Genomic DNA, 25,615 nt, shown 5'->3' on the forward strand with positions numbered 1-25,615 from the left:
TTCAGCTGGGAGAAACCAGAGGCACAGCTTTATTTTAAAGGTTTTCCTTGGCTGCACGAGTTTGATCTGTCACTTACCAAACGCACACCACAGATCTAAGTTAGGCATTGCAGCTAGCCAACCCTGAAGGGCATTAAGTGAATAATTCCCAATGCTTCCACTCAGTGCTTCCATCAACCACAGCTTCTTGCTAAAGGACAGAAACATGCCAGCCCTTGTATTCACCCATCACTGCACAGCTGCCATCCCGAGGAGGGACCCCATTACTTGCCAAGCCACCTGGAAGGAGCACGCAAGGCAGCTCAGACCACTTGAAGACACCATGTAACACATGAGGTTTTAATGGGCACTTTAGAGAAGGTTACAGAGCATCTTCAATTTCCATCATCTTCAGTCGGATCAGTCAGAGAGAGTTCAGGGGAAACCAATGAGGCTATGTGAAGGCTTGGGAAGCTGGAATCACAGGCACCTGAAGAGCCAGACTGCAAACCACCACACACTGGGGACGTGCCTCCCCAGGGGCAGAAGACAGAACCAGTCAAATTGGAAGAGCCAAGGGGAAACCAGACTTTATGGAGAAGGCTGCACTCAGTGATGCCAAAGACAACTGGGATACCAAGGCAAAAACAGAACAGTCCCAACATGCAGTCACACATGGTTCAGAAATCAACCATCCATCCTCCACTTTATTAGAAGTTCTTGATTTCCATGGAAGCCACAGATGACACTCCATATACCTCAGTCTGCTTGACTTTGCTCTGGTTTATTGCACTGCTTCCCTTTGCTGGAAGTTTTACAGATCAAGAATGGTGACACTCAAAACAGCTCTGACCCTTTTTACATGCTTCTGCATAAATCCCTCAAACAGACTGGGACACATTCACCTTCACTCCCTCCTAGAGGGCTTGGCTTTCCATTCCATTCCATTCCATTCCATCCCGTTCCATTCCACTCCATCCCATTTCATCCCATTCCACTCCATTCCATTCCATTCCATCCCGTTCCATTCCATCCCATTCCATCCCATTCCACTCCATCCCATTCCATCCCATTCCATTCCATTCCATTCCATTCCATTCCATTCCATTCCATTCCATTCCATTCCACTCCATCCCATTCCATCCCATTCCATCCCATCCCATCCCATTCCATTCCATTCCATTCCACTCCATCCCATTCCATCCCGTTCCATTCCACTCCATCCCATTTCATCCCATTCCATTCCATTCCATTCCATTCCATTCCGTTCCATTCCACTCCATTCCATTCCATCCCGTTCCATTCATTCCGTTCCATTCCATTCCATTCCATTCCATTCCATTCCATTCCATTCCATTCCATTCCATTCCATCCCATTTCACTCCATCCCATTCCATTCCATTCCATTCCATTCCATTCCATTCCATTCCATTCCATTCCATCCCATTTCACTCCATCCCATTCCATTCCATTCCATTCCATTCCATTCCATCCCGTTCCATTCCATCCCATTTCACTCCATCCCATTCCATTCCATTCCATTCCATTCCATTCCATTCCATTCCATTCCATCCCACTCCATCCCATCCCATTCCACTCCATCCCATTCCACCCCATTCCATTCCATTCCATCCCACTCCATCCCATTCCATTCCACTCCATCCCATTCCATCCCATTCCATTCCATTCCATTCCATTCCATTCCATCCCATTCCATTCCATCCAATTCCATTCCATTCCATTCCATCCCATTCCATTCCATTCCATTCCATTCCATCCCATTCCATTCCATTCCACTCCATCCCATTCCACCCCATTCCATTCCATTCCATTCCATTCCATTCCATTCCATTCTGCCCCAATCCATTCTACTCTACTCAACTTCATGCCTCTCCACTCCACTCCACTCCATTGCATTCCACTTCCACTCCATTCCACTCCATTCCACTCCATTCTGCCCCAATCCATTTTACTCTACTCAACTTCATGCCATTACACCCCACTCTTCTTTACTCTATTCCACTCTACTCCATTCTACTCTACTCTACTCCACTCAAATCGACTCTATTCTACCTTACTCCACTTTTCTCTACTGTATTCCACTCTATTCTTCTCCGCTCCAATCTACTCTACTCCACTGAAATCTTCTCCATTCTACTCTACTCTACTCTACTCCACTGAAATCTTCTCCATTCTACTCTACTCTACTCAAATCTTCTCCATTCTACTCTACTCTACTCTACTCTACTCTACTCTACTCAAATCTTCTCCATTCTCCTCTGCTCTGCTCTGCTCCACTCCACTCCATTCTACTCTACACAGATTTACTTCATTGTACTCTATTCTGCCCTACTTTCTACTTTTTTCTACTCTTCCTTTCTCTTTTCTCCCTTCTATTTTATTGTACTCTTTTTGCTGTGCCTCCCAGCACCGCCGCTGCCCCTGATTATCTCTGCTGTTTCCTGCCTTCACCCCCCAGCAGCGGCGGTTTATCGGCAGACAAAAAGAACCTCTGGCATCCTTCCTCACCCAGCTCAGCTGCTGCTGTCTGCTGGTGGCCAGCAAAGATGGGAAAAAAAAGGAGGGAATGAGCAATCAGTTCACACCCCATCTCTTTTACTTTATTAAATAAGAGCCAGAACGGGCCTTTCCTCCCTTCTTCTGAGCAGCAAGGCAAACACGAAGCACCTCTCCCCCCGCCATGCCCCCGGCACGCAGCCGACTGCTGCAGCAATGCACTGAAGTTCATCTGAATCAATTCTAATTCAACAATTGTGACCACCGTACTGGAATAAATGATGGCGCGTTCCACCCTCTCATTTTCATCAGTGATATATTTGGCTTCTAAATCAGGTTAATTAAAAATTGCTGTAGTTAATGCTGGATAAGCATTAACTTACGTCAGCATCACGAGTGTCGAGAAGCGTGCTATGGACGAGGACAACGGCCCCTTGGGGCACCAACTCTCTACTCCCTACTCACTGGTTAATCCCCCAAACAGGTCCTAAAACCCGACAGAGGAGCCCATGAACCCAAGCTCTCAACATGAGGTTTGTATGTGAAAACTGAGACTGAAATAAATCAGACCACCTTCCTTTAGGGCCCTGCGCAGGAAAGATGTGGCTTTGGGTCTTCTTTTCCATACACTCAACTACCCAAAGCCTGTGTGGTTACTTCAGGCAGATGGAGACACCGAGTGTTCACTCGTCTTCTTTCTGTCTTCTGGGTTTTGCTTCTGCTCATTAGGGCCGTGCCTCACCTCCTGTGTTATCTTCTGTCCTTTTGAAAGAAAGCTACGGGCATAAATGTCATTCCAGCAGGTGAAATTCTATGGCATCAGATACCAAGAGACTCAGCCAGCTCCACTCTATCTCCCACAACCTCTGCTAAGTGCTCTTCTTCCTCTTCCAAAGGGATGGGAGAGGGGCAGGGAAATAAGTGAGAAGTGCTCCTCTTTCTGGATGTACCCAGAGATAAGAAAGTAGCACAACCGTGGCTCACTGGGTGAGGAGAAATGTGTTTGGCTCAAAAACTGCTCAGCCTAAAAACACGTGAGCTGTTTTTCGTCTGCTTTTTGAGCTGTAAACAGCTGATGTTTGTTGGCTCCTCTCCACCCTCCCCCCTCCCCAGATGACCACAATCCGACCTCCTCGAAAAGCCAAAGCTGCAGCTGCTCCATCTGCCCCATGGCCAACCCACGTCCCCGTCTCCTGCTGGCCTTGTCTCTTCACCTTCAATCTGCAAAAAGCAACAGCAAGTGGGAAAAATTGCAGCCTTTGTGCTGAGTTTTGATCGCCTCCACTGGGCGCAGAGGCTGGAGATTGCCAAGGATGGAAAATATCCTTTGCTTTCTATCTGCGATGGGACCTCGGCTCTGCTGGAGCTCAGGGCCTTGCAACAACAACAACGCAGAGGCGAAGAAAATTATATTGAAAAGATATTGAAAGACATTTATTAGATCCCTCGAAGAAGAACTCAGGAGTTATTTTCTTGCCTTATTTTAATTTAATACCATCCCCACAATCAATAGCAGCAAGAAACCCAGCGCTCGCTCAGTGCTCTCCCTGAGGAGGACACAGCTCTGCAGATCTGAGCAGCACTAACTGAACTGCTTTGAAAACTAAGATGCGATCACCGGAGCGCAGGGCTGCATCAAACATGTATTTTAAAGCACTCTTTAATTTTTCATGCATTTCTGAATGTTTCTGAAGGATTACTTCCAGCTCTGCTCCGTCCTCTTTGGGGCAATGCTGTTTCTGATTCATGGCTTTTAGGCTGCAAGTTCCCAGCTGCCCACTCCCAGTTTTTAGCGTGCAAACCTTTAGGAGATGCGCTCAGAAATGAGTTCAGAAGATAAATTAAAAAGCGTGGCCCACAGAGCCTTCAAATGTTCTTAAGCAACAGCTTCGTTTGGCCCAGGATCCTCCAGGACTGCACTCAGTGCACTCACAGTAAAGCAGTCTGCTTATATTTTCAGCTGTATATTTTACAGCCTACGTGCAGCTGGGTTGTGTTCCCAGCATGGGCCACAGCAGCATGGCGTGTAAGAAACGTCCAGATGGGGTTTTTCATAGGATCATCGAATCATTAAGGTTGGAAAGACCCATGAGATCATCCAGTCCAACCGTCACCCCGTGGCTGTGACCTCTCCAGACCTCGTGTCACCCAGTGACACAGCCAACACCTCCTGGGATGGAGACTCCACTGCCTCCCACCACCCTTTAAGACAAATCCTTCCCTCCTGCCTGCTTTTTGAATGGTTTATCCCTGCAATCACACTACAGACCTTTACATCACAGAATGGTTGAGGCTGGAAGGGACCTCTGGGTCCCTCTGGTCCAACCTCTGGTGGCTCCATCTATCCACACAACTTACAGGACGAAAACCAAAAAGCTCACTCAAAATACTGAAAGAGCATTAAAACAACCAAAGGCACTGAAAGCTGGAGAAGACAAAGCTCTGGGAATACTTAAGAAACGATGTAATGACGTTATGCTGAATTGGCCTGGCTGTCTCATACCAAAATCCTTCTGAAAAGGATCTGGCTGGTTTTGAGCAGCATCCGTGCAGCCCATCCACCACAGCATCACGCGGCGTACGGCGCTGTTTGCAGCCTCAGATCAAAAGCAGAGCTGTCAGGAGCATCTGAGTAACAGAGCAGCCAGTGCAGCACTAAACCCCGCTCGTGCCAGGTCTCAGCAGGTCTTACATCTGCCTGAATATCTTGGAGAAAAAGGATGGAAATGCAGTTTGCTTCTCTTCAGCTTGGGAGCGCAGACAGCCAGGTCCTTGTTCCAGCCTTCTACTGATGATCAGCTGAATTAATTGTCGCTTAGAATGCTGATTTCCAAAATGTGCCATTTAATTTCCTAAGGATGGATTCCGTTGGCTGTTATCTGATTATGGCTTCAATTGCTACAAGCAGCCCAAATTCATTTGCAAGACAAAATATCTTTTTTTTCTCCCAGCAATCCACTGCATCGTTGGGAGGCTGTGGATGCCCCATCCCTGCAGGCATTCAAGGCCAGGCTGGATGTGGCTCTGGGCAGCCTGGGCTGCTGCTTGGCGACCTGCACACAGCAGGGCTTGGAGCTGGATGAGCATTGAGCTCCTTTGCAGCCCAGGCCATCTATGATTCTATGATCATTACAGGGACAGATGATAAAGTCTGTTATCCAAGTGCAGCACTGCATAAAACCATGCTTCAACCCATGGAAGCACATCACTGGGGCCCCATGCTGCTGTTGGGACACTTGCAGCACTGTCACAAGAGCCAATGAATGACCAAGGGATTAAATGACAAGAAATAAGACAGCAAACGCTCTGTTGGCTTCCTGATGCAGCTCTGAGTCCTGCAGCAACGCTCCCCAGTGCTGATTGCTGGTAGCAGTGAGAGCAGTAAGGATGCACCTAATTACGTGATGACTGAGAGAAAGTATCTGATAAGGGCATCTGTGAATTCATTCTGCACTGGGAATCAAGTCTCTAGAGACAAAATGCTACGGCGTTCTGGCAACGATGAGCAGCAGAGACCCGAACAAAATTTGTTCTGCCGTTATATGAACTTCTCTGGCCTGAAAGGATGCCCCAAAAAATCCTATGCCTAACAAGACTGTTCAAATGCTCCTTAACTCTGGTAGCTTGGGGTTGCCAAGGGGTGGCTGCAGGCCATGAGGGGCTGTAGGGCCATGAGAGCTGTAGGGCCATGAGAGGCTCTAGGGCCATGAGGAGCTGTAGGGCCATGAGAGGCTGTAGGGCCATGAGAGGCTCTAGGGCCATGAGAGCTGTAGGGCCATGAGAGGCTCTAGGGCCATGAGAGCTGTGGGGCCATGAGAGGCTCTAGGGCCATGAGAGGCTCTAGGGCCATGAGAGCTGTGGGGCCATGAGAGCTGTGGGGCCATGAGAGCTGTAGGGCCATGAGAGGCTGTAGGGCCATGAGAGGCTGTAGGGCCATGAGAGGCTGTAGGGCCATGAGAGGCTGTAGGGCCATGAGGAGCTGTAGGGTCATGAGAGGCTGTAAAGCCATGAGAGGCTGTAGGGCCATGAGGAGCTGTAGGGCCATGAGAGCTGTAGGGCCATGAGGAGCTGTAGGGCCATGAGGAGCTGTAGGGTCATGAGAGGCTGTAAAGCCATGAGAGGCTGTAAGGCCACAAGAAGCTGTAGGGCCATGAGGAGCTGTAGGACCATGGAGGGCTGAAGTCCATCATGAGCCTCCCCTCAGTCTTTTCCGCTCTGGGCCAAGCAAACCAAAGGATCTGAGCTACTCCTCACACATTTCCCCCTCCAGACCCTTCCCCATCCCTGTAGCTCTCCTTTGGATGATCTTTAACAGCTTCATGTCCACCTAACCACTACAGAAATGATCCTATGACCACATCCGACTGTCACTGCCTTTCAAGCTGCTACCACCCATCAGTGAGAACTCAGGTCAAACTCAACACTGAAATATCAAGACATGCCTCATCCCTTTCATGTCATTTATCCCAAGGTTTAATTTGGCTTCTTGTATTCTGAAGGGCAGATCCACCATACTGAAACTCCTCTTACAGCTCTAAATCTACAGTCTGTAATTCACAATCTTTCCAAATCAAACGTAACTCCAGACTCATCTGTACCTCAGGGGGAAGGAGCAGGAGCCCAGCTAAGCTAATTTCTATCTTGTTTTATGCTTGATGTTTTCAATTACAAGAATCTGAGCGACTCCTGCTTCAACGGCGCGCACTCAGAAGGACAGCACAACTTTGTCCTTCTCCCCTGCTCAACACAGAATGGTTCTGCAGCTGGCTGAGCACAGCCATGGCATACCCAGCTGAGCATCGTGTCCCACGGTGCAGCAGTGAGCCCAGGCTGGGTTCACGTGGCGTGGATCATCCCACGTTCATCCTGCAGCTCATCCCCAGTTCCCACCCCATCACTCACCGCCCCACCACGGAGCTACTCCAGCCCACTGCAGTGATAAATGGATGTAAAAATAGAGGAAAAGATGAAAGCAAGGGTGGAACTGTTCTGAAGAGCGAGTTAATGGATGGTTGAGAACCCAGCGCTTCTCAGGTCTCCGAGGATAATAAATACATTCACTCCCATGAAGAAGTGCCACCCCCTTATTACTGCTTCAAGCCTCATCAGCCCAAGAACAGAGCAGTCAAATAATGAACTCCATGCATTCATCAGATGGCTGTTTTAAGAAAGATTAGCTCTAGCAGCTGATGATGTACACATTTTCCTGCAGACCTTTCACATTTTGTTCCTCTCCCAGCCAATGGGTCCCTTATATACCTTATCTCATATACATATGTATGCAAAGGCAGCCTCTTATTTCTTGTTACCAAAGGCCACGCAAAGACAATCTTCATGGGGGCTGTAAAGGCACCCACAGCACTTCTGCTGGATATTAGTGTAGACCAGCAGCCAGATTGTGCTCAAGTTGAAATTTGGTATGGCATACATCACCACAGGGCCCGAGAGCCATTTCTCACCCTCGTTACCGCAGAAGGCCGTCAATGATGCCACCTGACGCTATGAAAACTGGAAGACTTTCACTAAATGCTACATTTAAACATGGCAACTGATGATAACGGCTGCTCAAGGGCTACCCTCGTGCTTTGGTGTTGTGTAGTTGTGCTGCTGGGGCACTCAGGTCCCTCTGCTTCCCAAGGCCCACCCAGAGCAGTTTGCTCAGCATCGCTAATTTCCTAAGGTCCAGTTTACCTACAAGCTACTGGGCCAAACAAAATGACTCCCACTTCCAGTCCCATTCCATGTCCATCTCACTTGGCTTCCCACCCCTTGCCCACCTATGCTGGTTGATGGTTGGACTTGGATGATCTCAGAGCTCTTTTTCAATCCCAATGCTTCTACGACGCTAAGAAAAGACAAAGCAACAGCCAGAAACCTCTCAGGGCTCAGTGCAGCTGTCTGGGTTCAGGAAGCTTTCGTATGAGCAAAACTCATCTTGAAAACCAACAGCAACTGTCTGAAAATATTAGTAAGGCAGTTTGATGGTTGAAGTCACGTTCTATAAATAAAGCACAGCGACAGAACTTGACAGACTGTCGATCAATATAACTTGTGGGCACGAGACGTGTGTCACATCCCCTCCTGCGTTCAGGCAAGTCTCTATGGGAAAGAAGCTTTTGAGAACTGCTGAGGTCAGGCAGTGTTAAAGCTCCTTGCCATTATTTACTTCGTCCTCTAGATTTCAGGCATGTAGAAGGCAAATAGCATGGGATCACGGAATGGTTTGAGTCAGAAGGGAGCCTTAAAGGCCACCTGCCCCACTCCCTGTAATGAACACAGACCCCCACTGCTCCATCAGTGCTCAGATTCCCATCCAGCCTGTCAAGACTGGGACGCAGCACACACAAGTGCTTGTACTGGACTAAACCAAAGGGCTGTGCTGTCCCTGTCCTGCCTCTGATAGCGGCCCAAACTACGTTCAGGATGCCTGGGTAGGAGATTAGGAAAGATGAAATGTTTATGATTCCCTCCAGTGCTCCTGAAACCTCCAGACATCTGCAGCCTGGGCAGATCCTGCACTGGATACTGCATCCATTGCATCTATTTATTAATCACTGTTCACAATTCATCATTTGTCATTACTTATTATTACTTGTTTCTCGGTAGAATTCTCTTCTACCACCTCCTCACGTCTTCTCTTGAACTACAGAAGCTTTCATTCAGCCCTGGGTGAACTGAACTACCAGGCCATGGGCTGCTGCAGCATGGCTTCTGCAGTGGGAACTGCACAGATACAGAGCAACAAGTTCAAGTCAGGTTATGGTCAGAAAAGAGACTGTGTTGCCTCCTTTTTCCTTCTGAAAAACTTTGCTTCCCATGAGTATTCAGAGTCACATCTGCTCCCTCCACCAGCAGAAAATGCCTTTCACTCTTGCTTGCTTACAGCTGTGATATGATTCAGGCCAAGCAAACTGGATTCGTGCATCTTTAATGGAATAATCACTTCCATGCTGAATGCTGAATATGTGTTTCCGAGTGCGTGCTGTCTGCCCATGGCATCCCACCTCTCCCCATGCCATACTGCTGGAGCCATCCCCACCCCATGATAGCAGTCCCCAGGTTCCATCCTGCCATCTACTGAGGCTCATTGCTGTGCTGACATAAGCAGTGCAGCCAGATGATGCTGGAAGGAGAGAAACCAGCTGCCAGCCCAGATCTGGGGACGGGCACATCAAGAGGAGGTTGGATGGGACACAGTGGGAGGATGGTTGGACTAGAGGTCTCGTAGAACCTTGTGATTCTATGGTTCTATCCTGTGATTCTGTGAAGAGGAAGAAGTTGCCCCAGCTCTGTGTGTGCAGCACCACAGACGTGTGAGTGCTGCTCAGTAATGAATTCTTGCTGCAGTCCCAGGCAGGGCAGGAGTGGCAGAAGCTCACAGTACCCTTCTGCTCCTGCAGGCAGGAGAGTTTCTATGGCAACTCTGGATGGAGTGGCAAGGAGGTTGTCCCTGTTCATGGGACCAGATGGCCTTTAAGGGTCCCTTCCAACTCAGACCACCCTGTGATTCCATGACCCCACGGGATCTGGTCCCATTGGCAGAGCCCAATGTAGTGGCCAAAAACAGGAGCAGCATCCTTCATCCGAAATCTTACAAGGCCCCTACTTTGACAAGAGGGGTGGGCAGAAAGCCACCAACGTGGCCATGCAATACTTGGAGCTTTTCTTACTCAAGTAACCTTCATTGATCAGCTGGGTTGGGACTGGTTTAGTGGTCATGGAGGGGTGGGTTGGGGCTGGACATGGCCATCTGAGAGGTCTTTTCCATCATTCAGGGCTCTGTGATTCCGTGATTCTGCCTTCTGAGCAGTACTGCAGGCCTGGGCATCCCTAGAGAACGATGTGAGGATGAAGGCAACAAAAATGTTCAGTCATTAAGTCGCATTTAAGGCTCTCCTAATGTCGTGCTTCCTCCCTCTGCTATTCTGGCACTGGCATCGCCCTCCTGATTTCACTGCATTTACACATTTACTCATGGTCTCAGGGAAAAGTGGACTTGCTATTGCAATTAATTCTTCTAATAGGCAATTAGAATGTTACAGAAACAGGTGATTACCAAAAAGGGTTGTTTCTTCATATTTATAGGATCACAGAACCACGGAATATCCCAAGTTGGAAGGAACTCACAAGGGTCAGGTTGGATACTAGGGAAAATTTCTTCTCTGAAGAGTGGTGATGCATCGCACAGGTTGCCCTGACAAGTGGTGGGGTCCCCATCCCTGGAGGTGTTCCAGACCCGTGCAGATGAGGCACTCAGGGATGTGCTCAATGGTGGGGTGGGCTGGGATTGGCCTTGGGGATCTGAAAGGTCTCCCTAAGGCACAGCCTTTCCCTCCCCCCTACCTGACCCCCTCACAGGTTGGGTCCCAGCTCTACGCGCAGATAGAAGCGAAAACATTCTGAATTTGCAACAAGAGGCCAAGCGTGAGCTGAACTCCAATGGAGGGTTCACCGCACCCCCGGTGCAGATAGTTAATTTTTAAATGCTCATTAAAACACCCATATGGTATTTTGGACATTTGGACACGGCCCAGCTCAGCGGACTGCTCTCAGAGTCATCAGCTCTCCACAAACACAGCAGCAGATGGAGCACACGCGGAATATTAGCAAAACCAGTTTCTGGGTGTTAAAAGGCATGGATGGGTCTCTTGTATTGGGGCCAGGAGATGAGACTGAAATCGTGCCAGAGGGGAGCACAGAATACATGATATTTGAACTGGCAACGGAGTGCAGCGTCGAGAAAACGAGGTCCTGCAAAAATAGAATTGTGCAGATTTCATCCCCCACCAGGAGACCTCCATCAGAACCCACAGCCCAGGGGGAACAGCCCAGCAAAGTGCCATTTCCATTGCCTTGCCACGAAACAATGATTTCTATGACGGCCCGACTTGGAAAACCAATTACAGCTAATTAAGTAGATTACATTTTACGGTTGAGGTGCGTTCCCTTGTTTGCAATGAGACAGATTTGTGGCAGCTCCGCTTCTGTTTGTTTCTGACATGTTGAGGCAGTCAGGCTTGCTTGGAAAATCCCAAACCTGGCGTGGTGTCACTCAGCTGTAACATCTCATGCAGATCAATGGGGAAGTGTGGAGCGTTGGATGGATGGCAATGGTAGAGATGCAGAGGAGCATCCCCTCCATCACGGCACACCCACATGATGCAGGGCATGAGTTGGGCTGGGAGAAGCTACCTGATCACACAGAAGTCCTAAAAGCTCAGTGAACAGCCCAGTGCTTGCAATCAGGAGACTGCAGCCCTCAGACCTTCACGTGTGGCACTGCAGCTGCACAGAGTGCTGGGGGCAGCTCCAGCGGGTTGTTGGTGTGGGAGATGGAGGGTAGGAGTGAAGATGAAGTGCAAAGCACTTCTTCAGGGATTTCTCAGCTGGAGATGGCAGGGAGGAGATGCAGCACTCACAACTCACACCTGGGACCTCATCAGCAGGCCTAGAATCATGGAATGATAGAAAGGCCTGGGCTGCAGAGGAGCACAGCGCTCATCCAGCTCCAAGCCCTGCTGTGTGCAGGTCGCCAAGCAGCAGCCCAGGCTGCCCAGAGCCACATCCAGCCTGGCCTTGAATGCCTGCAGGGATGGGGCATCCACAGCCTCCTTGGGCAACCTGTGCCACTGCCTCACCACCCTCTGCCTCCAAAACTTCCTCCTCACATCCAACCCAAACCTCCCCTGTCTCACTTTCAAGCCATTCCCCTTGTCCTGTCACCATCCACCCTCACTGTTACTATGCTTCAAGACCACACTGAGGTCTCCTTGGAGCCTTCTCCTTTCCAAGCTAGAAAGCCCCTTCATGAAACAAGGGCTGCTGTCCTTGAGATTTGTATTGTTAGAAACCCAACGAACTCTCCTAAAATACATAACTAATGTGCAGATGCTGCAGAGGTGGTCAGTGTGTACCCAGGACGCACAGAAACCCAGTTCAGACTGAAAACACAGAGCAGATTCCATGATGGGTCACTGCACAGCTGGGTTGGAAGGGACTTAAAGCCCCTCAGCCCCATCTCTGCCATGGCTCCTCCACGAGGTGATTTTTCCCAAGGATTCTCATTGCCCCTGCAATCCAGAAGCTGTCACCTCAACCTCTCCCAGCACACCTCCCAGCACACAGAACGGGCTCCTTGGGTTGCTCTGAGTAATTTCAGAAGGGCATACAGCTGTAAGGTCATAGAATCATAGAATCACAGAATCACAAGGTTGGAAACGACCTGCAAGATCATCTAGTCCAATTCCACCCTCCCATTCCCAGTACCACAAGCTACTAAACCATATCTCGTAGCTCAAAGGTGTTTGGGGGGGAAGATTTGGTGACTGCATTTTAGCAGTCGTAAAGGATTTGGGGATTGTGTGAGATGTTCCTGACAATTCCCTTTGATAACTCAGTGCAGAAGCTGGCTTCTTGGTAAGAATGCTGGGGACTTTGCAAATCTATCAGGAGCCGTAGTGTTGAGGGTAGGAAGCCCAGCATGAAAGCACCACTTCCATCAGCACGCCTGGGAGCATGCACAGAGCCACCAGATCCTCCTGGAACTGCATGTTGTAGCAATGGACTCAGGTGGAAGCTGGGATGGAAAATAAAGTCCTTCTGAAGTTTGAGATGGAAAAAGCATTGCGTTGCACGACATGAAAACCCAGTGCTTCGCCTCCTCCTGTATTGTGAACAGCTTCATGAGCTCAGGAAAAGGGAGACGAGTTACGTCTTCGGATTGGAAATAGCAGCAAAACCCAAGGGTTTAAATGAGGAGCACTAGAAAAGGAAAGAGCTGTCCAGGGGAATTGCTCAGTGCTATTAAACACTGTGACGAGAGAAGCCAACAGCTGAAAGCTGCTACTAATTCATCACGCCACAAGATACTCCACAAGAGCTAATTGGAGGCACTTGAAACTGAAAAAATAGCAATAAATCTGCATAATTACCAATTTTCCCCACAACTCCTGCAGAATGCTCTGGGGGAAAGGTCTCCTTAATAAGAAATGTCCATTGAAGCATTAGGGGTGGGTTCACGCGCCAGAAATTCCTCACCGTGCCTACATTGCTTTTGGCATCAACCTGTGAAACTGCAATTCTGCACAGCCTTCAAGGGGGGCTGAGTGAAGCCCATGTGATGAGCAACCAAAACTCCAGACAGCCCTGGGCTTTGCCTTTAGCATGTGTAAGATGATCTCTGTGGTCTGTCCTATTCCAACTTTGATGTTTCTATGCTAGTGGTTTAGTGGGAGCCATTGGGAATAGGTGAACAGTTGGACTGGATGAGCTTTTAGGTCTTTTCCAACCCTGGTGATGCTATGATTCTATGATTCTAAGAAGAACCCACAGCACACACTGTTTCATTTTAACGTGGCTATTTTCAAAGCTGGATGCAAGGAATGTATGACATGAAATGCTATGTGACCCTTCCTTGTTTCTCAACTGTCTTTATGGGTTCACACACTGCAGGAAGGCACTGTGCTGTCTCCTGGCTTCCACGGGGTCCTACGGTGATGCACGATGTTGGATGCAGGGGGCCAGATTGCAGGAGCTGCCACGTGAAGCAGGTTTGCTGGCTTGCAGTGCTAAGCATGGAGCGGGGCTGAGATGTGGCAATGGGCAGCGAGGCTGCTGGTGGGGCAAAAGGTGACAGGGCACGAGGGTCAGCAAGGTGATGTCCCAGCAGAACCAACATGGCACGGTGGGCATGGCTTCATGGTTGGACTAGATGATCTTAGTGGTCTCTTCCAACCTTAATGATGCTGTCATTCTAGCACAGGATGCAGGAGGTCTGGCTCTGCTGGCGACCATCCCCTGGTTTGGAAGCACTCTTGCTCGATGCATTCTTGGAGGGATGAGCAGCAGAGGCAATATTTTGAATTGGTGCTCGCTAGCAAAGCTAATGAGTGAGAGGCACTATGGTTGGTGACATCCTGGATGTGCTTGGTGACCTTTTCAAGTCCTTCAGGTTACAGCTCAGTCAAACAATGGCAGGTAGCTGGGCAGCCAGTGCTCGTGCAGCCTGGTTCAATGCTAATGAACTTCCGTAGATTTACAAGTGCAAAATCAATGCCTTCCAATTAATTTGTACTGAGTCATCATCTCCCTGCAGTATCTCCTTGCAGCGAGCAATGGTTGGGGAAACTGAATAATAGCTTCATTTTCTAGGTGGAACAAAAATACGCTGCCCCATAGCAGCAATGAGTCAAATCCAAGCCTTTGTCCCCAGACAAAAGGAGACATTAAAACACTGAGCAATACTCTGAGATCCAAAATGCAGTGGATGTTAGCAGGAGCCCTCGGAATTCAAAATGGGCACTGAGAATCCATCTGGAGATTCCCAGCACCGTCCTTGTAACTCAGAAACATCTCAGAGAAATGTTGGCAGTTCCTACATGAGCTCATCCACAGGGCAGCCTCCAACTTGAAATCGCATTTCTCTCCACTACAAATTAGAAGGAAATGGTGAAATTGCCCACCAAGTCATCCACCCAGGAATTTTGTGAACATAAAGGATGCTGGGGACTCAGAATGGTTCTCAAAATTGAAACGAGGCAAAGAAATTCAGAACAGAGACCCTTCTACAACCCCTAGGAACTCCATCATGCAGCTTTCTGCTTGGAAAAGCAATAATGCTATAAATCCCAGGTTGGTTTAAGAGGAAGCTCTGTAAATGCCATCTTTGTTTACTATTAATGTCAACTGGGTCATCCATCCTACAGCAGGACAATGACAATCAGACATAGCAGCTGTGTTTGCTCCCATCTCCCTTTGGCCTGTGGCTCCCAGCAACGCCATTTTGGAAGTCACGCTGGTGCTGGCTCATTGTTGTACTTAGGAAGGCTTATATTGGGCATCAGGGAGGAGTGCTTCGTGGAAAGGCATTGCCATGGGCTGCCAAGGGAGCTGGGGGGGGGGGTCACCATCCCTGGAGGTGTTGAGGAACCATGGGGATTTTGCACTGAGGGATGCGCCCAGGGGGCACGGTGGGATGGGTTGGGGTTGCCTTGGGGATCTTGGAGGTGTTTTCCAGACTTTATGATCCTGTGACAGATGAACAAGCCCAAGGTCTCAGCAATCCCACTGGATGACTTTCCACCAGCCCTTCTTCTTCTGTTCCACTGAGGTTCCTTCTTAGCTCTGCCAGACGTGGCCACTTCCCTGGTAAGCCACGATGGACATGGGGCACAAGGTCTACACCCATGGTAACAACCATAACCCCAAATCCTCCATCTGAGAATAAAGAGCGTCGAAAATAAAGACTCAGACTTCCCTTTAAAAAAAAAAAACAACCACGTTTCTTCCCTCCTGCAACCATTCACACAGAATCCATCACCATCTGCACCTCCTCAATGGTGGATTCCCCTTCTCATCTGCAGCCTCGAAACGGAGCAAGGGAAACGATGAGGTAGAGCCATCTATCTGCCAGTTTTATGCACACGTTTGCATGGATTTATGTATTTCTGGCACTGCTAGACTACTTCCCTCCACTGTCCAACCCAGTGCTCTTGGCATCTTTGGGGCAACCCCAGCTGGGTACAGCAGGAGGAACTGCCTGGCTTTGGCTGCTCAAGAGCCTTTGGGAGCTGCAAGGTCAAAACCTGTGTGCAAACTGTCCTTCACAGTCCAGCTGTGAAATGCAAAGACCCCCTGCAATGTGGTTCCGAGGCAAGGATGCTCGTAAAGATACTTGAAGCCCCTCTACTGGCTGACTTGCAAATGTCAAGGAGAAGCAATGACCCACGGCCAGTTTGTCACTGTCACAGCTCTGGTTGAGTGAGTTTTAACGCTTCCCCCGAGCGACCTCCTGCCAAAGCACAATGCAAAAAGCAGGAAGACAATCACCTCTTTATGCAGGAGATTTTCCCCCTATCAGAAACAGACTCACGCGTAATACCTTAAGAGCTTTAATCTAAAATAGATTTCCAAAGGGCTCCATCGGTCACAATTAAAGATGCTTTTAATGACCCGAAATCGGAAGCAAAGCTTTACAGCACAATATCTGGTGCAAAAGGAGATTTTTGTCCCAATTAACCTCAATTACGGAGCCACAAAATGGCACGGCACAACCTCGCCAGGCACACGAACAGCCTTTGGGTGCACAGTGGCTCTATTTAATGTCAGAAACATATCAGAACGAAAATTGCTGTGTACAAGTCCATATGCTATATGTTCACATTTCTGAGACTACTTACGTATGCTCTCTAAAGTAATCAAAAGGGTTTAGTAATTACAAAATAATACCAGAGGTGCTTTGTCATGTCATGGACTACAAGAGACACAGGATGACTTCAGCATATAATCTCCAGTAGCCCGAAAAATGGAGAACAAGAAGACACTTGTGAGAATAGCTGTGGGGAACTTCTCTGTCTTGATGATCAAGGACAAGAGTCCAACCCCAAGCAGACACATCTGCACGCTCACATGTGGCAGTAATCACAGATCTGCATTTCTTTGTCACTTCCAGGCATACCACTTCTAGGACTCTATCCTTGCTTTGCCTCCTCCTCAGCTCCTAAGCCTTTACCTTGGATAACTTGATGTCCATGTGCAAATGGAAATGCCAGCCCTGTGCCTCACCAGCCCACAACTTGTCCACGGGATGCCCTGAACAAACCCAAATGGTTGGGTCCTGGCAGCTGGTCAGGCAACAGAATCCTCATGCCCAAACCTCCAAACTCTCACTGTTCAGCATCACTGGGGCGCATCCCTGCCACCCACCTCGTGCTGTCATGGCCACCACGAGCCCTTTTCCCCCAGTTAGTCCATGACAGCCTCTTCCTGCTTCCACCCATTCCTCCTGCTGCCATGATGCTCATTTCCCCAGCTCGTCAGCAAAGATCAAGGCACATCTCTCAGCACACAGAGCTGTCTGTAGGCACGTATCCCTCTTCACAGCCACTCCTCACCCCCATAGCATACAATCATAGCATGGCCTGGGTTGCAAAGGAGCACAGCGCTCATCCAGCTCCAAGCCCTGCTGTGTGCAGGTCGCCAAGCAGCAGCCCAGGCTGCCCAGAGCCACATCCAGCTTGGCCTTGAATGCCTGCAGGGATGGGGCACCCACAGCCTCCCTGCTCATCACACATCACTCCCTCCTTCTACCCAAATGCCATGACGTCGCTCTGTGAACACTAAAGATTTTTCCTCCCTCGTTTCAAAAGGAAAGGACTCTGTGAACATCACTTTGAGGTCAGGGCATCCCCCTGTCCAGCTCACAAAAAGTGCAGAGGTGATATTCCTCCCCCTCTCGGTTCTGACGTGCAAATTCTAATTGCTTTTCTGCCACCTACAGAATGTAATCTTCTTTCCTTGTTGTCGCTAGGATTAGGGCAGCACGAAGGTAAAGCTATTTTTGATTAATATGGAAATCAGAAATTACTTTCGGGAGAGAACTGGGGACTGCTCCTAATACTGCTTCATCTTTGGGGAATTGTGAATGTAAAGAGCAACAAGAGAGGGCTTGCAGCTCAACACGTCTCCCAGTCAGGGCAAAATACAGAATCACAGAATCCTTAACATATGTGAAAATAATCCATTCCGATGGAAAAATGAGATTAATGTGGCTAAGGAAGGGTTCAAACTGAAGGCAAAGAGAGATAAACCTCTACAGAACAGTGAACAGCTGAGGAAAAAATAAATAAATAAACGAGACCATAGAGTGCCAAGCTTAATGGCAACATCTGGTCCCAGCTCAACCTCTTCTTGTCAAAGTGCATCTTCTCCCCAAGAGCCTCCAGCTGAATTTCAAGCCATTCTATGCTTCTGTTTCTGTAATTCCATGAACTTCTGAAGGACAGACCCTCATCCTGGCATTCAAGGCCAGGCTGGATGTGGCTCTGGGCAGCCTGGGCTGCTGCTTGGCGACCTGCACACAGCAGGGCTTGGAGCTGGATGAGCGCTGTGCTCCTTTGCAACCCAGGCCGTTCTGCCATTCTATGATTCTATGATCCCGTCCTTCTATCTGCACCATCTGAAGAATCTGGAGGTCAATGCTGGGCTGTTTTGGATGCAGCTTTGTTTCCACATCACTTCCACAGAAGGGACTTCCTTAAGTCTTTTAAGACTTTTTAGGTTGGCAACACGGAGGACTGAAGCTTTGGCTCAACCTTGAGATCTTGGGCTGGATACCAGGAAAACTTTCCTTACAGAAAGGGTTGTTAAGCACTGCAATGGGATCCCCAGGGAGGTGGCTGAGTCCCCATCCCTGGGTGTGTTTGAAAACCCTCTGGATGTGGTGCTCAGGGCTATGATTTAGCAGAGGGCTGTTCGTTAGGGAGGGATGGCTGGGTTGTGGTCAAACTTGGTGATCTTTAAGGTCTTTTCCTACCTGAGCATTCTATGTCATCTAAGTCATTCTGTATCTTGCACCAACTCCTTGGCCGCCACCATAATGAGCCCAGGTGAATTCACCTCAATACAGAATTACACAGATCCTCCCCTTTCCCAGTCATGGGGTGAGCAAGAATGCATGGAGATGGCATGTGAGAATCACAGAATCCCAGAATGGTTGGGTTGGAAGGGAGCTCAAGGATCATGAAGCTCCAACCCCCCCCCAATGCAGGGCCACCAACCTCCCCATCTCACAGCAGCCCAGGCTGCCCAGGGCCCCATCCAACCTGGCCTCCAACACCTCCAGGGATCACAGGGGCATCACAGCCTCTCTGGGCAGCTGTTCCAGCCCCTCACCACTCTCTCTCTAAACAACTTACTGAGCTCCAGCCCAGCCCAGCCTTCCTGCCATGATCCAGCACAGCATCTGTGTGAGGCGGTGATTTAGAAGGAGTGACAAAGACACCACCAGGCAAGCCTCAACATGGTAAATTGTACTCAACTTCCCTCTGAAGTACTTGGGAAGCCTTCATCTGCCAGCACTGTAGGTGCATGCTGAATAATAGGCAGCCTGTGGAACTGGAACCATATATTCTCCTGTATTTATTTTTTTTATAATGCACGAGATGAATGGGATTTTCAAATGGAATTGTAGTGCCTGAGCTACGCCTGGAAACAGAGGCATTTACCATAGGAGAGTGAAATGCAGATCACCGTCGTTGATCTTGAAAGCCCTCCTGTGCCTTCAGACAGATGCAGGAACGCAATGCCTCTGCGAGGACCAGGAAGCCCTCCAGGACTGGTTGGACCAAGCTGCTGTGCTTTAAAAGGATGAGAGGTGGAAGCAGGCTGTTCAACACCAAGACGTGACATGGAGCACGAGGCCTGGAAGCATTAAAAATTGATTTTGACACGGGAAGGTCTGGAATGGCTCTTGCAGAAATCAGAGGTTTGGCTGCCTGTGTTTGGGATGAAAAGCATATATTGAGAATCCCACTTCCTTTGGGTAAGGAAAAGCCCCAAGGCATTGCCTCCATGAGCTGTTAAAAGCTCCTCAGGAACTCGGGAACATTTTCTTGTTGATCTCAGCTGCTTGATAAATGGAGATCTCAGCCCTTCCTTCAGGAGGAGGCATTTATTAGGAAACAGAAGAGGGGTGGCCAGCAGGGACAGGGAGGTGATTGTCCCCCTCTGCTCTGCTCTTGTGAGGCCCCATCTGCAGCACTGCGTCCAGGGCTGGAGCCCCCAGCACAAGAAAGACAGGGAGCTGTTGGAGAGGGTGCAGAGGAGCCACAAAGATGAGCAGAGGGCTGCAGCACCTCCCTACAAAGACAGGCTGAGGGAGCTGGGCTTGTTGAGCATGGAGAAGAGAAGCTGCGGGGTGACCTCAGTGCAGCCTGCAGTGCCTCAAGGGAGCCTGCAGACAGGAGGGGAGTCAGCTCTGTGCAAGGGGAGATGGCAGCAGGACAAGGGGAAATGGTTTGGAGTTGAGGGAGGGCAGCTGGAGGTTGGATGTCAGGGGGAAGTTGTTTAGAGAGAGAGTGGTGAGGGGCTGGAACAGCTGCCCAGAGAGGCTGTGATGCCCCGTCCATCCCTGGAGGTGTTCAAGGCCAGGTTGGATGGGGCCCTGGGCAGCCTGGGCTGCTGTGAGATGGGGAGGTTGGTGGCCCTGCATTGGTGGGGGGTTGGAGCTTCGTGATCCTTGAGCTCCCTTCCATCCCAACCCATTCTGTGATGCTGTGGTTCTACAGAGGGAAAACTAATCTCCTCTCTGTTTTACTGAGCTAAACACGGCTGTTAACTTTCCAGGGGTATTAAGGTGACTTTGCTGTCCTTCCACTGACTGCTCACAGAGCCTTTGTAAGGCATGGAGACAGAAAATGTTCAGCACTGTGGGCAAATTCCTGCAGATCACTGTGCTCCAGCGGCGCAGGGACACTCGGTACATTCACACTGACAGTGATGAAATGCATCTGAATGCGCACAGCTCGGAACAATTACTGCAGAACAGCCTTCAGCACACCGAGAGAAGGAGAAAACCTTCACTATCTTTGGAAAAATGAACAATACTCCTCATTATCAGTGCTTCGCTTAGTATCTCACTTCCCCAAGCCCAATTATAGTCAGAAAAGCTAACCAAGGAATCTCAGAATGGCCTGGGTTGCAAAGGAGCTCAATGCTCATCCAGCTCCAAGCCCTGCTGTGTGCAGGTCGCCAAGCAGCAGCCCAGGCTGCCCAGAGCCACATCCAGCCTGGCCTTGAATGCCTGCAGGGATGGGGCATCCACAGCCTCCTTGGGCAACCTGTGCCAGTGCCTCACCACCCTCTGCCTCCAAAACTTCCTCCTCACATCCAACCCGAACCTCCCCTGTCTCACTTGCAAGCCATTTCCTCTTATCCTATCACTTTCCACCCTCTTAAAGTCTTCATCTGGGGATGAAGCCCAGATAATGGGATGCAATTTAAAGAACCCTCCAAAAGTAATGCAGCTATATGGCAGCCATCAGCCCCCTGGTAACGAGCAAAAGCAGATTTCAAATACAAACTCATGTCACACACCTCTGGATAAAGTTAATCCCATGCATATTTCAGGTTGCCCATCCCAAGCACGGTGCTGGTTTGCTGGTTCCCCATTGCTCTCCAGCCTGCCCTCCTTCCTGTGGTGGTTCCAGCCCCCCAGGGCTCAGCATCCCTCCCCCTGTGTCGTAATGGCAATCCTAACTTGCCAGAAAACCCTTTTAAAGGACTGCATTTGCAGTGACCCCAAATGAGTGGAGTGATGGCACTGAGGGTAGGGAAAACCCCACGGGAAAGCCAAGGCAGATGGCTATGAAGAAACACCACCATCGCACAGCTCCCCTCTCCATCTCCCCACTCCTTGCTGCTCTCACCCTGGGCTCTGATGGCAGCACTGCACACACTTTTACACCAAAGCCAAACACTTTGCATCCCACCGAGATAAAAGATGCAGACTGTCATTATTTTCCATGAAAGCAGCGCCTTTACCTCTGCTCAACAGAAAATTCCCTTAATTTTGGCGGCGTAAAAAGCCTGGAGGGTGGGGAAAAACAACCCACAACCCTACAAAAAGCTGCTAGCAGCTGACTGCAAGAATAGAATCATAGCAGGGCTCTGCTGAAGACAGCACTCGAAACAAGCTGCTCCTCCATGCCTGCAGAGGAAGCCTCGGTGCCACTGCCTCATGCTGCTCCGTACAATTCGGCTGCTTTTTGACCTCCCAGAGCTTTGAAGCTTCTGGGTAATCCAGCTGCGATGAGATTTCATATTCCTTGATGAAACATCTGAAGCCGCTGCTGGGTTTGCCAACAGATCCTTTCATATATCTGTGTGTGAGGCAGAAGCTCTTCCTTTGCTTCTGCTTTTTGTTTTGAAGATGAAGGGCAGCCAGCGGACGCAGGCAGAGGCCACGCGAGGGTCACGGTAATTGCTGGGCAAAAAGCAGAAAGGATTCGACAACAAAGGCAATTTCTTCCTCCATCTTGAGATATCAGCCTGAAGACTTTGTGCTGCGGAAAGGGAATCTCAGTCTCAAATCCCCAAAGCTCACTCCATGTCCAATGCAGACGCGGCTCCCTCTGTGCAAACCATTCAGCTCAACATCCCAACAGGGATGGCTTGGACCCCCAACAGCTGAAGACCTCCAACTCGAAGCATGAGAGCCTTTCTCGTTACTCCTGCACTGATTGTGCCCAACAGCTTCCATCCTTCACCCCTGTAACATCATCACCGCCCTCAGCTGTGACCCCACTGCACCTGCACCACCTCAGGTTGAAGTCATCGAGCCTCACTGTGCATCACCAACACCCTTAAAACTCCTTTCCATCCATCCAGGCAGCCATGCCCTCACCACCTCACTGCCCAATGAGCTGATGATCCATTGGCAAGTCCAGACAGACAACATCAGTTGCCTTCCCTTTGTTTTTGGTCATAATCCTGTTCCACTCTGCCCAACCGATCTGGACCAGAGTCCAAGTGAATGAAGAACCATGCAAGCTTCATCCTCACTGTGTTTTCCCAGTTGTCCCATGAATCTGAAGGAGAATCACAGTACAAGGAAGGTGGTGAGGAACCACTGAGCATCATCTGTGTGCACCATAGGGGTTCGGATAAGCCCCCAAATTAACAAAATTAAACCTGTCCACCAATGCCATCACTCCATCATAGAAGACCACCAGGAGGGTCAGGCACCCATAGAAGACCACCAGGAGGGTCAGGTCAGGAATGATGCCTTGGTGAAGCCATACTGGCTGTGTCGGATCACCTGCTCATCCCTCATGTGCCTTATCAACTCTTCCAGGAGGATCTGCTCCACAATCTTCTCATGCGCAGAGGTGACCTGTAGTTCTCCATGTCTTCCTCCCTTTCCTATAGATGGGAGTCATGTTTCCCTTCTTCCAATCACTGGGGACTTCATCTGAGAGCCACGACTTTTCAAATGCAATGGAGAGCAGCTCAGCCACCACCTCAGCTGGCTCCTTTGGGACCCTGGGACACATGTTGTCCAAGCCCATGGACTCACACACATTCATCCTCACGAGTCAATCTCACACTTGCTCCACTCTTACACTGGGAGGGATTTTGCTCCCCCATCCCCTGCTTAAAAGTTGGCTTTCCTGATCCCATCCCTGCACATCTGGACAACAACTCCCTGCAGGCCACCAATCCCTGCTTGCTTTTTCGTCTCTTTTCCCTCCCCCTGGTCAGCAGGTCCTTGCTCAGCCATGCTGGTTTCCTGCCTCCTCTGCCTGATTTCTTATTCTGAGGGATGGCTCATAACCTCTTCAAGCATCTCCAGTTGCTGAGTGCCCCTTGCACTTCTCCTTGCTAACTAGATTTGATTCACTAACCACAAGTTGCCAATGACAGAACCCACGACAATCAATCTGCACTTGGATCATGAGAACCCAATGGCCATGGGAACCCAACGGCCTTGGACACCCGATGGCAACCCAGCAATGACTGGAATTGTGCCTGCAAGAACAGCACACGTTGTGTTGTGTCATTTGTTCAAGCACCAAGCAGATCCCTGAGCCGTTCTGGTGCAGCCTTGGTGCTCAGTCTCCTTTTCTGCTCCAAATCTGGATTTAGCTGGTGAACGTAAGCTTTGGCCTCTCCCAGACCCAAGACTTACAACGGTGGGAAACAAACAGCAACTCATCAGAAATACAGTCAGTAAGAGAGCACTCTGGTTTGCAAGCAGAGAACACGTGTCATTTCATGCTTACTACAGGCCTTGGGGCTCAGGATATCCCTGCAAGTTCAACACCACCCAGCTGGGAGGGATGAACAGCACAGCAGGAGATCAGTCAGCAGCTGCATGCACAGCCCTAAGTGCAACCTGAGCCTGGCATCCACCCCTCACCTGCACTCCACCACAGCCTCATCCCAGCAAGGCCTTTTCCTGCACAAACCGACGTTTTTATCCTTTTTCCTGGTCTGTGTTGACCTGAAACCACGGCAGCAAAACCAATAATCCATCAAGCACCAGCAGCATCCAGGAGGAAGCACCCCTGAGATCTGTCTGCATGCATGCAGGAACTGACTGGCTGCTGATGCCCAGGAGGAAGGCAGGGTCAGGTCAGTGCACACCAAAAACAAAAAGAAAAGTAAAGAAAAGAAAAAAAGTAGGTCAAGCAATTTGCCAAAAGGGACAAAGAACGCTGCAGATTCTTATTACCTTATGCTACCAAGTATCGGAGGCATCCTTTTTATCTGACTCAAATCCCACACGGGTAATCCATGATTAAATTTAGTGGGTGTGAAATTTCATTAGGTCGTTCAATTTTAAGCATATTGGATAATGAAGTTTGGAATGGAGAAAAGAAATGAATACTGTGATTTTGATCTCCCTTCCAGCCTTCCCCCAGCCGTGGGATTATCCTCCTTCGTGTCGCACATTGGGGTCTTACAGCCCATCTTCAGCACAGTGTCCTCATCTACCTGCAGAGGTGAACTGCCTGGTAACCCTGGTGGCTGGTGAGGACCTCCCCACTGCTCTGGCAGAGGCAAAAACCCAATGAGGCTTTATGTGATGCCCCTTTACTGTAAACACAGGTTGGAAAGACAGCTTTGCTTGAAACAGAGCCATGGAGCAGCCAACATTTGATTTGCTATGGAGCGTTTCCTCAAAGATCTGCAGTTCTCAGAAAAAAAAATCCTTTGGGTTAACCCAAAACAATCCCATTTCTGTTGGCATGGGAAACATTTTGATGGCCAGCCAGATCTGAATTCACCACGCTGGAGAGTCGGGCCATTCCAAGAGGAGCCACCAGCTTGCTTCATACAGAACAGCTCTTGCAGAAGGAAGACGAGAGAGGTTTGGAGGTTGGAGCTTTCTCAAAAACACCCCTCTGAGACTTTGTAAAATGGAAGTGCTGATGTGGTTTCCTAACATCAGCAGTGATTGATCCCAGTGGTCTTTCCAACCTCAGTGATTCTATGAAGTACAGGGAGAGTGGACCATGTAAGCCAGAGCTTGCTCGCCATGCTGCCATGCTTTGTCCTGCTACATTCCCAAGGCAAACAGAGGAACACATCCAATGCCAGTAGAAATAAATAACACCTACCTACTCCTAGTAACAATATATTTCCATCTCAACGTCACCCCACAAAGCTGTGGGGTGATGACAAACAACGGATGACAAATAATGGTGATGACAAATAACTGGATGGAACCAACCAACCGAAGGCAGCAAACAACAACCTGCTCCTCGTGTTCTTTTGCTTTATTGCTGAATAGTTTTTCCAGGAAAGAAGGGGAAATAAAAAAAAAACAACATAGAAT

The 25,615-nt window shown here is 49.4% G+C and overlaps 1 protein-coding gene and 1 long non-coding RNA gene across 2 annotated transcripts in view; one reads left to right on the forward strand and one right to left on the reverse strand.

Annotated features, from left to right (window-relative positions):
- The window catches only part of LOC128088681 (uncharacterized), an 80,662-nt gene that overhangs the window by 36,280 nt on the left and 18,767 nt on the right, over positions 1-25,615 (forward strand). The gene's annotated exons all lie outside the window — the stretch shown is intronic.
- Positions 1-25,615, reverse strand: part of FAM168A (family with sequence similarity 168 member A) — a 166,123-nt gene that overhangs the window by 26,707 nt on the left and 113,801 nt on the right. The gene's annotated exons all lie outside the window — the stretch shown is intronic.

The sequence above is a fragment of the Tympanuchus pallidicinctus genome, unplaced genomic scaffold, assembly GCF_026119805.1.
Source record: "Tympanuchus pallidicinctus isolate F22 unplaced genomic scaffold, pur_lepc_1.0 scaffold36, whole genome shotgun sequence".
NCBI lineage: Eukaryota > Metazoa > Chordata > Aves > Galliformes > Phasianidae > Tympanuchus > Tympanuchus pallidicinctus.